Below are 14,827 nucleotides of genomic sequence, written 5' to 3'. Positions count from 1 at the left end.
CGTGACTTATCTTGGATTGTATGTGCAAACTGTGTACCTAATCAAAATTTACAGGATCGATAAAGAAAAACAAATGTAATTCAAATACAATTCACTCCATATTTTGGAAAATTTGAAGAATCATAGTTTTGGCAAACATCTGTATGTTTGAGAAGCAAAATTGTATTCACAAGGAACAAAATTCCAACCTTTCTAATTTTGATTTTCCTCAGGTTCCTAAAATCAGTTCAAGCAAATGGTTCCATCAGAAACATAGCTATTAGTTTCCCTCCCCTAGTCTTGTTCACCTAAGCTTGGCCTTTGTCTGTAATTTTCTAAATGTTACTATGACATTAAAACCTAACCTTCTTTAACTGTTATGGTGTTAATGTGCATGTCAGGAATTAAACTCATTATTCAATATATTTAGTGTATGAGTTAACTGGACTTGTTCCACATGTCAGTTACCAGCTTATGACCCTAGTAAAATGTCTCATTTTTGACTGCTGATAGTTGAGCTCAAATAATACAACACCATATCATTTTCTGCTGTGTCACTCTATATTAAGGTGGTTCCTGTCAGGAAATGTTGTACTATCATACCCTAATCTGTAGCAGAACTATGTTATTGATACAGCTATAATGATCAAGCAATCATTGTCAGATTCTGATAGAACTTTAGATTGTACAAATAATTCAGTTAACAGTTTGGCTTACATCATTTGTGACATCATCATGTTGAAATTAAACATGTGAGCAACTGTTGCAAAATTTGAAGAATTAAGCCGTCTGTTGTTTGCATAAACAGTTTTTCCTCTAAAAATTTTAAAGCTTACTGAAATGAAAGACTTCATATAAGACCATAAAGACAACACAACAACAGTCACAGGAGTACTAATGTTCAAATGTGTGTGAATTCCTAAGGGCCCAAACTGCTGAGGTCAGTTATTCTTACACACTACTTAAACTAACTTATACTAAGAACAACACACACACACACACACACACACACACACACACACACACACCTGAATGAGGAAGGACTGTCTTCGTGGTAGCAAAATTTAAATCCTCAAGATAATTTATATTGGATCTAACTTCACTGAATAATTAATTTACTGTAGTCTTTGGCTGGGAAAAATCCCTAAATGCCTCCATCACGGTATTTATTCACACTGAATCACATTTTGAAATTGTTAAAAAAGTCTGGCGTTTGTAAATGTTCCCATTTCAGGTAAACTATAGTGCTTTTGGTAAATGCATATTCTTGAAACTTGGTACAACAGATACAATTAGATACTGATATTGCAAGTCTGTCTTTGAATTTCAACATTGGATGCAAATTCAGTCATTCTGAACATTTTTGGAGAAAGCATTGTATTTGTTTGTCATTTAAGGGAAACTATTATGAAATAGTTGAAACATTACCAGAAAGTATCACTAAATCTAAATACTCTTTTGAAGCATTTTTATTAAATTGTAGAGATAATTTCTTCAATTCATATACTGTGATCACATGATACACTTATATTTGATGAATCATATGATCTGATTATTTGCTTTTTTTGGCAGCATCTATATTTTGAATGAATGAATATTAACTTTGTTGTTGCCTTAGAAATAATATCCTCTTTTTTTTTTTTTTTTTTTTTTTTTTTTTAGGAGGATCAACTGGCTCGTGTGCTGGAGAAAAACACTGAGCTAACAATCCAGAACACTGATTTGCAGAAGCAAGTGCAGCACTTGCAGAATGTAAGTAATGTAAATACATAAGTCAAAATTCCTTGATACTTTGTAACCAATTTGTTGGGGAAAAAATATATTTCTCAAACTTTAATTGATAGGAATAAAGTTTTACTTTTGTTATATTGGTATATGTTGCACAATAACTCAAGTCAAGCGTCAGTTTGATATGTTAAATACTTTTGTGCACTATCAAATCATAAAAAATACACTCCTGGAAATGGAAAAAAGAACACATTGACACCGGTGTGTCAGACCCACCATACTTGCTCCGGACACTGCGAGAGGGCTGTACAAGCAATGATCACACGCACGGCACAGCGGACACACCAGGAACCGCGGTGTTGGCCGTCGAATGGCGCTAGCTGTGCAGCATTTGTGCACCGCCGCCGTCAGTGTCAGCCAGTTTGCCGTGGCATACGGAGCTCCATCGCAGTCTTTAACACTGGTAGCATGCCGCAACAGCGTGGACGTGAACCGTATGTGCAGTTGACGGACTTTGAGCGATGGCGTATAGTGGGCATGCGGAAGGCCGGGTGGACGTACCGCCTAATTGCTCAACACGTGGGGCGTGAGGTCTCCACAGTACATCGATGTTGTCGCCAGTGGTCGGCGGAAGGTGCACGTGCCCATCGACCTGGGACCGGACCGCAGCGACGCACGGATGCACGCCAAGACCATAGGACCCTACGCAGTGCCGTAGGGGACCGCACCGCCACTTCCCAGCAAATTTGGGACACTGTTGCTCCTGGGGTATCGGTGAGGACCATTCGCAACCGTCTCCATGAAGCTGGGCTACGGTCCCGCACACCGTTAGGCCGTCTTCCGCTCACGCCCCAACATCGTGCAGCCCGCCTCCAGTGGTGTCACGACAGGCGTGAATGGAGGGACGAATGGAGACGTGTCGTCTTCAGCGATGAGAGTCGCTTCTGCCTTGGTGCCAATGATGGTCGTATGCGTGTTTGGCGCCGTGCAGGTGAGCGCCACAATCAGGACTGCATACGACCGAGGCACACAGGGCCAACACCCAGCATCATGGTGTGGGGAGCGATCTCCTACACTGGCCGTACACCACTGGTGATCGTCGAGGGGACACTGAATAGTGCACGGTACATCCAAACCGTCATCGAACCCATCGTTCTACCATTCCTAGACCGGCAAGGGAACTTGCTGTTCCAACAGGTCAACGCACGTCCGCATGTATCCCGTGCCACCCAACGTGCTCTAGAAGGTGTAAGTCAACTACCCTGGCCGGCAAGATCTCCGGATCTGTCCCCCATTGAGCATGTTTGGGACTGGATGAAGCGTCGTCTCACGCAGTCTGCACGTCCAGCACGAACGCTGGTCCAACTGAGGCGCCAGGTGGAAATGGCATGGCAAGCCGTTCCACAGGACTACATCCAGCATCTCTACGATCGTCTCCATGGGAGAATAGCAGCCTGCATTGCTGTGAAAGGTGGATATACACTGTACTAGTGCCGACATTGTGCATGCTCTGTTGCCTGTGTCTATGTGCCTGTGGTTCTGTCAGTGTGGTCAAGTGATGTATCTGACCCCAGGAATGTGTCAATAAAGTTTCCCCTTCCTGGGACAATGAATTCACGGTGTTCTTATTTCAATTTCCAGGAGTGTATATGCAATCATGTGTCATTGTATCATACACCAAAGCAATAAAAATTCACTTGTGTAATTATTTCTGTTTTATTCTAAAACAGTGCAAAACAACAAATTTCTCCAAACTTTCTTCACTTAGACAGAACATTTTTTTACCTAGAAAATGAAACTTTTATGTCACAAGAAGTGACAGGTGTATAAGTAAGTAAAGAAATTTTGGACAAAGTCAGATCAGGTTGAAAGTCTTTTACATTTCCATCACAAAATATTTTTTTGTCAACCCAGTAAACTCGAAAATGGGATCTACATCTACATCATACTCTGCAAGCCACCTAATGGTATGTGGCAGAGGGTACTTTTGGTACCACTATCTTGTTGAATAATTTTGTTTAGCTGATCTTTTGCTGCGACACTCACTTCTCCGTAGGATGATTGCAAATTTTTTCAACCTCTTCAATAATTCTCTGAGATTCCACCAGTTACCTTGGTTTCCAGCTTTATTATTGCAGCAGGCAAATTAGCAAAATTTGATTTGATGTGCATCAGCTGTTTCTTCAAATCTGTTTTCATGAATGCCACTTCTAAAAGCTGTATTAGTGGCTTTGAAATTGCCCACAACATAAAACATCAGGGGGATGGGGGAGGGGGAAAATACGGGGCAGTAACTCAGGGCTTTTCAATAGAATGAAGCAAACAGATGTTAACTTCAATAAATTTGTGGAGACTTACAGTGTCCTACCCACTAATTTCTTTTGAATACATTATGGGAGTGACAGTGATCAATGTGTTACAAGTATTTACTATCAAAATCAGTCTTGATCACAATTTATTTATTACGGTGACCGGTTTCAACCACTACTGTGGTCATCTTCAGGCCAATGAGTAAGAACCTCCTTCTGCTGGAGAATTGGTAGTGATTCTCCAGCAGAAGGAGGTTCTTACTCATTGGTCTGAAGATGACCACAGTAGTGGTGGAAACCGGTCACTGTAATAAAAAAATTGTGATAAAGACTGTTTTTGATAGTAAATATTCCTACCCACTAAACTTAATGAAAATTATCACAGTAAAAGATGATAGTGTTATCTATGTAATAAAATGATTAAAATGGATTGTGTTAGCAAAGCTAAACCTCACATTGTATCTCTAAATGTGGCAAACAGACTGGTGTTTTCAAGAATACATCTACATCTACATCTACATCTACATCTATACTCCGCGAGCCACCTTACGGTGTGTGGCGGAGGGTACTTATTGTACCACTATCTGATCCCCCCTTCCCTGTTCCATTCACGAATTGTGCGTGGGAAGAACGACTGCTTGTAAGTCTCCGTATTTGCTCTAATTTCTCGGATCTTTTCGTTGTGATCATTACGCGAGATATATGTGGGCGGTAGTAATATGTTGCCCATCTCTTCCCGGAATGTGCTCTCTCGTAATTTCGATAATAAACCTCTCCGTATTGCGTAACGCCTTTCTTGAAGTGTCCGCCACTGGAGCTTGTTCAGCATCTCCGTAACACTCTCGCGCTGACTAAATGTCCCCATGACGAATCGTGCTGCTTTTCGCTGGATCATGTCTATCTCTTCTATTAATCCAACCTGGTAAGGGTCCCATACTGATGAGCAATACTCAAGAATCGGACGAACAAGCGTTTTGTAAGCTACTTCTTTCGTCGATGAGTCACATTTTCTTAGAATTCTTCCTCTGAATCTCAACCTGGTGCCTGCTTTTCCCACTATTTGTTTTATGTGATCATTCCACTTCAGATCGCTCCGGATAGTAACTCCTAAGTATTTTACGGTCGTTACCGCTTCCAATGATTTACCACCTATGGCATAATCGTACTGGAATGGATTTCTGCCCCTATGTATGCGCATTATATTACATTTATCTACGTTTAGGGAAAGCTGCCAGCTGTCGCACCATGCATTAATCCTCTGCAGGTCTTCCTGGAGTACGTACGAGTCTTCTGATGTTGCTACTTTCTTGTAGACAACCGTGTCATCTGCAAATAGCCTCACGGAGCTACCGATGATGTCAACTAAGTCATTTATGTATATTGTAAACAATAAAGGTCCTATCACGCTTCCTTGCGGTACTCCCGAAATTACCTCTACATCTGCAGATTTTGAACCGTTAAGAATGACATGTTGTGTTCTTTCTTCTAGGAAATCCTGAATCCAATCACAAACCTGGTCCGATATTCCGTAAGCTCGTAATTTTTTCACTAAACGTAAGTGCGGAACCGTATCAAATGCCTTCCTGAAGTCCAGGAATACGGCATCAATCTGCTCGCCAGTGTCTACGGCACTGTGAATTTCTTGGGCAAATAGGGCGAGCTGAGTTTCACATGATCTCTGTTTGCGGAATCCATGTTGGTTATGATGAAGGAGATTTGTATTATCTAAGAACGTCATAATACGAGAACACAAAACATGTTCCATTATTCTACAACAGATTGACGTAAGCGAAATAGGCCTATAATTATTCGCATCTGATTTATGACCCTTCTTGAAAATGGGAACGACCTGCGCTTTCTTCCAGTCGCTAGGTACTTTACGTTCTTCCAGCGATCTACGATAAATTGCTGATAGAAAGGGGGCAAGTTCTTTAGCATAATCACTGTAGAATCTTAAGGGTATCTCGTCTGGTCCGGATGCTTTTCCGCTACTAAGTGATAGCAGTTGTTTTTCAATTCCGATATCGTTTATTTCAATATTTTCCATTTTTGCGTCCGTGCGACGGCTGAAGTCAGGGACCGTGTTACGATTTTCCGCAGTGAAACAGTTTCGGAACACTGAATTCAGTATTTCTGCCTTTCTTCGGTCGTCCTCTGTTTCGGTGCCATCGTGGTCAACGAGTGACTGAATAGGGGATTTAGATCCGCTTACCGATTTTACATATGACCAAAACTTTTTAGGGTTCTTGTTTAGATTGTTTGCCAATGTTTTATGTTCGAATTCGTTGAATGCTTCTCTCATTGCTCTCTTTACGCTCTTTTTCGCTTCGTTCAGCTTTTCCTTATCAGCTATGATTCGACTACTCTTAAACCTATGATGAAGCTTTCTTTGTTTCCGTAGTACCTTTCGTACATGATTGTTATACCATGGTGGATCTTTCCCCTCGCTTTGGACCTTAGTCGGTACGAACTTATCTAAGGCGTACTGGACGATGTTTATGAATTTTTTCCATTTTTGTTCCACATCCTCTTCCTCAGAAATGAACGTTTGATGGTGGTCACTCAGATATTCTGCGATTTGTGCCCTATCACTCTTGTTAAGCAAATATATTTTCCTTCCTTTCTTGGCATTTCTTATTACACTTGTAGTCATTGATGCAACCACTGACTTATGATCACTGATACCCTCTTCTACATTCACGGAGTCGAAAAGTTCCGGTCTATTTGTTGCTATGAGGTCTAAAACGTTAGCTTCACGAGTTGGTTCTCTAACTATCTGCTCGAAGTAATTCTCGGACAAGGCAGTCAGGATAATGTCACAAGAGTCTCTGTCCCTGGCTCCAGTTCTGATTGTGTGACTATCCCATTCTATACCTGGTAGATTGAAGTCTCCCCCTATTACAATAGTATGATCACGAAACTTCTTCACGACGCTCTGCAGGTTCTCTCTGAGGCACTCAACTACTACGGTTGCTGATGCAGGTGGTCTATAGAAGCATCCGACTATCATATCTGACCCCCCTTTGATACTTAGCTTAACCCAGATTATTTCACATTCGCATTCGCTAATAACTTCACTGGATATTATTGAATTCTTTACTGCTATAAATACTCCTCCACCATTGGCGTTTATCCTATCCTTGCGGTATATATTCCATTCTGTGTCTAGGATTTCGTTACTGTTCACTTCCGGTTTTAACCAACTTTCCGTTCCTAATACTGTATGCGCACTATTTCCTTCAATAAGAGATACTAATTCAGGAACCTTGCCCTGGATACTCCTGCAGTTTACCAATATTACGTTAACTTTTCCTGTTTTTGGTATCTGAGGACGGACGTTCTTTATCAACGATGATAATGTCCTCTCTGGTAAGCCGTCAGGTATTTTATCGTTTCGCCCAAGGGGGGGTCCCTCTAACCTAAAAAACCCCCGTGTGCACGCCACACGTACTCTGCTACCCTAGTAGCTGCTTCCGGTGTGTAGTGCACGCCTGACCTGTCTAGGGGGGCCCTACAGTTCTCCACCCAATAACGGAGGTCGATGAATTTGCAACCATTATAGTAGCAGAGTCGTCTGAGCCTCTGGTTTAGACCCTCCACACGGCTCCAAACCAGAGGACCGCGATCGACTCTGGGCACTATGCTGCAGATATTAAGCTCAGCTTGCACTCCGCGTGCGATGCTGGTTGTCTTCACCAAATGAGCCAGCCGCCGGAAGGAACCAAGGATGGCCTCAGAACCCAAGCGGCAGGCATCATTCGTTCCGACATGTGCTACTATCTGCAGCCGGTCACACCCAGTGCGTTCAATAGCTGCCGGAAGGGCCTCCTCCACATTACGGACGAGACCCCCCGGCAAGCACACCGAGTGCACACTGGCATTCTTCCCCGACCTACCCGCTATTTTCCCGAGGGGCTCCATAACCCGCCTAACGTTGGAGCTCCCTATAACTAATAGGCCCGCCCTCTGTGACTGTCGGGACCTTGCCGGAGAATCGGCCACTGGCCCAACAGGCGAGGCATCCTGTGGTGGCTCGGAAACGATGTCATCACCACTAGGAAGCACCCCGTACCTGTTGGAAAGGGGTAAGGCAGCTGCCACGCGGCCAGATCCCACCTTCGCCTTTCGGCCAGGCACGCGCGAGCCCACCACTGTCCGCCATTCACCCTGGAGTGATGGCTGACCTTCAATGAGAAAAAGAGACAGCATACAGTATGACTTAATTAATGCTGCCAAAGTTATCAGATCTTTCAATTTTGTGCATGTTTACCTTGTTTGAGGTGGATATCAGTGTATTCACATTTTCGTGTTTTATACATACTCTTTCAGTTACCAGTGTTACTCAAGGGCTAAACATGTAATGTGCTTTAGGTTAGGATAAAATTTTGTAATTGTCTCCCAGCCTTTATCGCATATGGAACAGCATTGCTGAAAAACAATAGGATCCTTTTTTATTTAAATTTATTGGCACGAAGTACATTGACTTCTGTTGACTTTTTGCGAGTTGAACTGGGCACTTGAGCTTCCTAGGAAGTTTACAGACTGTAAGAAAATTCACAAAATTATTCATTTTCTGTTCTTTTGGCTGAATTCATATGAAACAAGCCAATAAAAGATGCTATCATGCAAGTTATTGCAATATACACACTGAGGCCACAAAAATATGCACTATACATGTCTAAATTCATGCAGTTGTATCAGTGAAATCTTTGAAATATGCATATACTTTCCAAATAGCCAAAACATGTGTGCAAAATGCTTTTGCATGGAAATCTGGTAATCACATTATGTATGCTTAATTCAGAATGATAATTTGGAATGTCAGGTGTTCTAAAATTCCTTGTTTCTGGAGGGTAATTTCATCCGTGTTAGGTGAAGTTGTATAAGTAGTCTGCACCTTTGTTTTGAACTCTTAAAAAATTGAGAGCTGAAATCAAATTTGGCTGTACTTGTACTGCTAAGAAGATCCATGTGAAAGAAGCGCCAGTTCTGCACAACTCTAACATTTATATTAGACTTTGGCAGTGTATAGATAGCAGATAATGGTCTACATAAAATTACACAAATGCTTTATCTGAAGTATCAGAAAGAAATATCAGCTGAGTATTATAATAGGGAGAGTAGTTGCTCCATCATAACACAGTAGAAGTAAAATGGCAATCAGACCATTGGATAGAAGTCATTGGCTCTATACCAAAACATGCAATATGTTTTAACTGCTGAAAGTGCCCTAATCATAGAGTCCAGTCACATTAATGTGACCACCTGTCAAAAGCCTGAATAACAAAGTTTCGCAGTGTGGACCACTGCAAGACTTGCAGAAAGAGAGTCAACGAGGTTCTGGAAGGTACTGAAAGGGATGTGGAGCCATGCTGACTCAAGTACCGTAGCTGGCTACACTAAGTTTCTTGGTTGGGGATCGAAGGCATGAGCACCGTGATTGAGATGGTCCCACAGATTCTTGATTGGGTTTTAATCTGGGTAGTTTGGTGGCCAGGGCAATATGGTAAACTTATCCTGACACTCTTTGAACCACGCATGCATACTCTGTGCTGTGTGCCATGTTTCATAGTCCAGTGGGTAGATGCCATCATACTGACGAAAAACAAACTATATGCAGGGTTGTAAATGGTCCCAAGGATAGATGTATACTTGTGTTGATCCAGTGTGCCTTCCAGAATGGTCATTGAGGAGACATTGTTGGTGGCCCTGTCATCAATGGCCCACAGTGCACCACAGTTGCCTCAGTGTTGGTTTTGGATGGTGCCATTTTGCCATGCACTGTGTCCTTTGACCATGATGGCATGCAAACAGTTCACAAACTTAGCTGTTTCACAAATGCTTCCACTCTTGTCTTGAAAGCCAATGATCATACTGATAATGCCCTTTTGGATGTCAGATAAATTGCTCTGTTTCTGCATTACAATAACGACTGTACTGTTTTCCACATTGTCGTCTACTGCTAGTGCTGCCACTTCTCATCTGTGAGTGGTTACTGCTGGTTGATGTCGAACATTAATTTGACTGGAGTGTGTAAAAGGGATTCTTCTTATTGATTACACAACAAATAGTAAAATAATAACTGGTGAATATTATGCAAGACATGTGGGTAAATTGTAATTAAAAGAGACTCTTTATTTGTCCACAAGGAAGCTTTTGCATTTGAAGCACAATTTGTTGTAAAATTTCAAGATTTACAATAATCCAGTCTTCTTCTTGTTCTTATTTGTTCTTACCATTTCTTATGTATGCTGGTAGGACCAACTGTTTTAGCTGTCTGTTACTGTTTTATCCAGTTTTGTGCCTGATCAGGGTACAGACATGATATCCTAAGATCTGCAGGCAGGGTTTCAAGTTGTCACTGCGTACATTGTCCTATTGGCCACTTACCATTTACTCTCAAACTCTAACCAGTCTTTGTCACCGTTATTGTGTCTGCCCTAAGAACATGCCCACACCATCTTGTCTACTATTGGTACTGATCCATATGACTCATCAACTTCATCTTTTATGACATGATCTTGCAGTGTTGATCCAGATGTTCATGTCAATATCTTTGTTTCCATGGCACCAAATTATTATTCCACTTCTTTTGTTGAAAGCCAGCATTCAGTACCATACATTGCAACTCAACAAATTGTAGATCATTGTATTTTTTGTAGCCTGCCTGGAATCCTCCAATCACAGAATAACTTTACTCACAGAAGGTCATTTGAGCCATGTGCTACTCAGATGGTTAGGGATTCCTGCAGATATATTTCCACCAGAAAAATATTTCCAGCCTAGGTACTTCAAAGTGCTTGTTGTTGGGAGATGAGCACAACTGATTCTGATGGTATCTGAGTCATTGAGATCTGTGGTGAGATACTGCATTTTCTTTATGTTAAGTCAAAGATGCACTTCTGCCAAGTGGTCATTGACTTGACACTGCAGATTGGTCTTAATCTTCACAGGCCAACAACACATCATCAGCTTGTAGTAACATCCAGGGTGTAGTTTTCTGCAGACTTCTTGTGATTGCATCCATGACTGTGACAAAGAGGGGAGATGAGAGAGCATATCCTGGATGTACCCATACAAAAACAGGAAAATTGCACAATAGACCATAAGTTGAGTGTATCTGGCTCTTTGGATAATAGTAAAGCAGTCTGAGACATCCTACTAGTTCTTCAGTTACTCCATGCACTCACAGGGCAACCAAATCAACTTGTGTAGCATTCAGTCAGAGACCTTTTTGAAGTCAAGATTGTAGGTGCCTTGACTTCTCATGGTATTTTTCAGTGAGCAGGCAAATGGCACAGATAGCATCTGTCTTCCCACAGCCCATTACAAGTCCACATTGATTGGTAGTGGGACTGGTAATTTGTCAGATTATTTTAATTGATGATGCATTCAGATATCTTCAGTGTGTGTGATAGAAAGTGTATTGGGTGATAGTTGCTACCTTCACCAGGGCTACCCGTCTGCTTCCAAACTGGAACTGTTATACTGCATGTCCAATCAGGAATCCTTCTTTCTTCAATAACTTTGTTGAAGAAATCTGTCATCCATTCAGCTGAATTCCACAGACCTGCAGTAAGATTATCTGGTCCTGTTGCCTTTCCATTTTTCTTTTTGTGCAGTGTTTTGAGTACCTCATCTTTGGTGACTGGAATAATAGGTCCCTGAACAGACTTTGACATGTAATCCAATGTCCAAGGAAATTTATGACTGACAAGTGTATTGTGTCAACTGGAGAGGCAATGGAAAACGTATATATCAGTGTTTGGCAGACATTTCATTACACTAATAAAGTCTACAAAGGAATAGTGGATCAGAGAGATCTCTGGAACATGGAGAAATGTCAGAAATGTGTGTTTTATTTAAGTCCAGTGCAACATAATGGCCAAACTTCATGAAGAATTAATATACTGAAGTCTTACTATTAAATATCATATTTGAGATAATTTTGTTATTGTTCTTGTACATGCACTCTTTCCCAGTACTGTTGAGAAGAAGAAGGGCAGGGAAAGTCTATGTCTACCTCTATACTCAGCAAACCTCTGTGAAATGTGTGGCAGAGAGTACTTTCCATTGTACCAGTTATTAGACCTTCTTGTCACACAAATCACGTACAGAGTGCAGGATGAATGATTGCTTGAAAGCATCTGTGCACACCCTAATTAGTGTAATCTTGTTCTCTATGATCTCAGTGGGAGTCATATGTAGGTGACTGTAATATATTTCTAGATTTGTTACATAAAAACGGTTTTCAAACTTTCTAAGTAGGAAAGTAGCCTTTCTTAGGATAGTGTGTGCCTGTCTTAAAGTGTCTGCCAGGTCCTTTTTTTCAGTGTCTCCATAATTGTCTCCCATGGTTCAAACAAACCTGTGACCATTTGTGCTGCACTTTTTGTTTGATACCCCTGTTAGTCCTGTTTGGTATGCGTCCCATAATCTTAAGTAATATTCTAGGACAGGATATATGAGTATTTTCTAAGCAATATCCATTGTAGACTGATTGCAGTTCATCTAAATTTACATGGTTACTCTCCAAATCACATTTAAGTGCCTGGTAGAGGATTCATCAAACCAGTTCCACAATAATTCTCAATTATTCCACTCTAGGACAGAGTGTGGAAAAGACTAACACCTATATCTTTCCATGTGAGTGCTGATTTCCTCTTATTTTATTGTGATGATTATTTCTCCCTGTTTAGGTTGGCGTCAAAAAAATATTTTCACATTAGGAGGAGAAAGTTGGTGATTGAAATGTTGTGAGAAGATCTCACCACAATGAGAAATACCTTTGTTTTAATTATGCCCACCCCAAATCCTGTATCAATCTGTGACACTCTCTCCCCTATTTCTTGATAATACAAATGTGCTGCAATTCTTTCAATTTTCTTGATGTACTCCATTAATCTTATCTGGTAAGGACCCCTCACTGCACAGCAGTACTCCAAAAGAGGATGGGCAAGCATAGTGTAGCCAGTCTCTTCATGAATTACTGCAGTATTCTCTGTTATTTAACCAATGAACTGAAGCCTGTCACGTGCTTTAACTAAGGCTCAGCATATGTTCTAGTAACCAGAATCTGACACGATCGGGAGCCACAGGCCAATAGGCTGAGGGCATTGACAGTGAGTCACCAAAATCCACAGAAAGACAACTATGGACAACAGGGAGGACAACAACAACAACAACAGACAACAACAACAACAACACCAAACAGATACAGTAGTATACAAGTCCGAAGAGTAAACCAGATTGAGGGCCTAGACGTAGTGAGATCGAGAACCGATAACAGTGCATACCATATACAACATAAGAGTGCAGTCGGAACATGATTGACTTGTGAGCCCCTGCATTGCTGGCTTTATAGGGCCCTGTGAATGCCAATAGGCTGGTGCAGCAGGCATGTTACCCCCTCCCCCATAATGGACACATAGAGCCTGAAGAGCCCTGGCCAATGTTTCAGGAGGTGAAGAGATGTTGTCCCATCAGTGGAAGCTGCCAGCTGGGAGAAGGAACATGGGACATCAGTTACCTCTCTCTGGAACTCCAGTGTGGTGGGTGACTGCACAGCAGATGGAGGCAGTGGCAATGTCTCAACCTCCATACCTGTGCCTAAGGCAGCTGCTGACAGTGTCTTGGATTGCAAATAGTACTCGTGAGGTGGAGGGACGTGCGAGGGCAGAGACTCCAACTCAGAGTGATCCACTGCTGGAGGGGTAGGCTGGAGGCAGAGACAGAGTTGGTTCGTGTGCCAACGTTCGAAATCTCTTGGAGTATCAACCATCATAAGGTGCTGCTCATAGTGGCCACCTTCATAGCTGGTATCCATGAGGGTATTGCTCCAAAGGAACATGCCCAAACAGCCAAAGCAGGAGGGTATCGTCCGGCATGACGGGTTTGGTGTTCCTTGGGTTAGGGTGCCAGGAGATGGAGGGTGGTATGCAGCTGTCGATTATGAAGGAGTTCTGCTGGGCTGTTGCAGTAGACAGGGGTGGACCTGTAGGTGCCCAGAAACATCATGAGTGCTGCTGTCTTGATAGATGCACCCATGCTCTTCAGTTTTTGTTGCTTGAATGTGTGCACCATCTGCTCTTCTTCGCCAATGGAGGAGGGGTGAAATGGAGGACTACACAGGTGTTTGATGCCATTAGCGGTACAGAACTGTTCGTAGGCCGTAGAAGTGAAGTTGGGACCATTGTCAGTGAGAGGGTCCAGGGAAGCCCTACAATGGCAAGAATCTGCAGAAGGGCATTGAGTGTGGCCGTTGTGGTGGTGGACGCCATGCTGGCTGTGTAGTTTTAGTTAGAACAAGCATCATAGTTTGAACAAGCATGCACAACAATAAGCCAAGTCGAGCCAAGGAAGGGGCCAGCAAAATGTAGATGCATGTGATCCCAAGGGTGATGGGAGTAGGCCAGGGTGCGAAAGATTGGGGTGGAGCAGCCTGTTGTTGAGCACAAGCAGAACAGCAGTGCCCCATAGCCTCCACATCCTTGTTCAGTCCTGACCAGCCGATATGTCGCCTGGCAAGGGCTTTTATCCAAGACATACCCCAGTGCCTGTGATGGAGGAGTTTCAAGATGTGTGTGTGTAAGGTAGTTGGGATGACAGCACGGTTGGTACCTACCTCCACATTCAGCAGGAGCACATTGGAGACAATGGACAAATGATGAGAAAGGTGAGCCCAGGCCTGGAGCTTGGGAGTGGTTGACTTCGAAAAATAAGTGTGCCACCCATGGAAGACATATTGTGCGAACGGTGCAAGATACAAGATATGGTCGCGGTGTATGTCCATCACCACCTGAGTAGCGGTA

General features: G+C 42.4%; 1 long non-coding RNA gene across 1 annotated transcript in view; it reads left to right on the top strand.

The window, feature by feature from the left end:
- Positions 1-1,690: 1,690 nt before the first annotated feature.
- The window catches only part of LOC126100719 (uncharacterized), a 95,931-nt gene continuing 82,794 nt past the window's right edge, over positions 1,691-14,827 (top strand). The window contains exon 1 of the long non-coding RNA XR_007522202.1: positions 1,691-1,731. This is a non-coding gene — a long non-coding RNA (uncharacterized LOC126100719). The remainder of the gene's footprint in view (positions 1,732-14,827) is intronic.

This window comes from Schistocerca cancellata, chromosome 9 (genome assembly GCF_023864275.1).
Source record: "Schistocerca cancellata isolate TAMUIC-IGC-003103 chromosome 9, iqSchCanc2.1, whole genome shotgun sequence".
Lineage (NCBI taxonomy): Eukaryota > Metazoa > Arthropoda > Insecta > Orthoptera > Acrididae > Schistocerca > Schistocerca cancellata.
The sequence above is the reverse complement of the archived record's forward strand: the minus strand, read 5'-3'. Positions and strand labels throughout refer to the sequence as shown.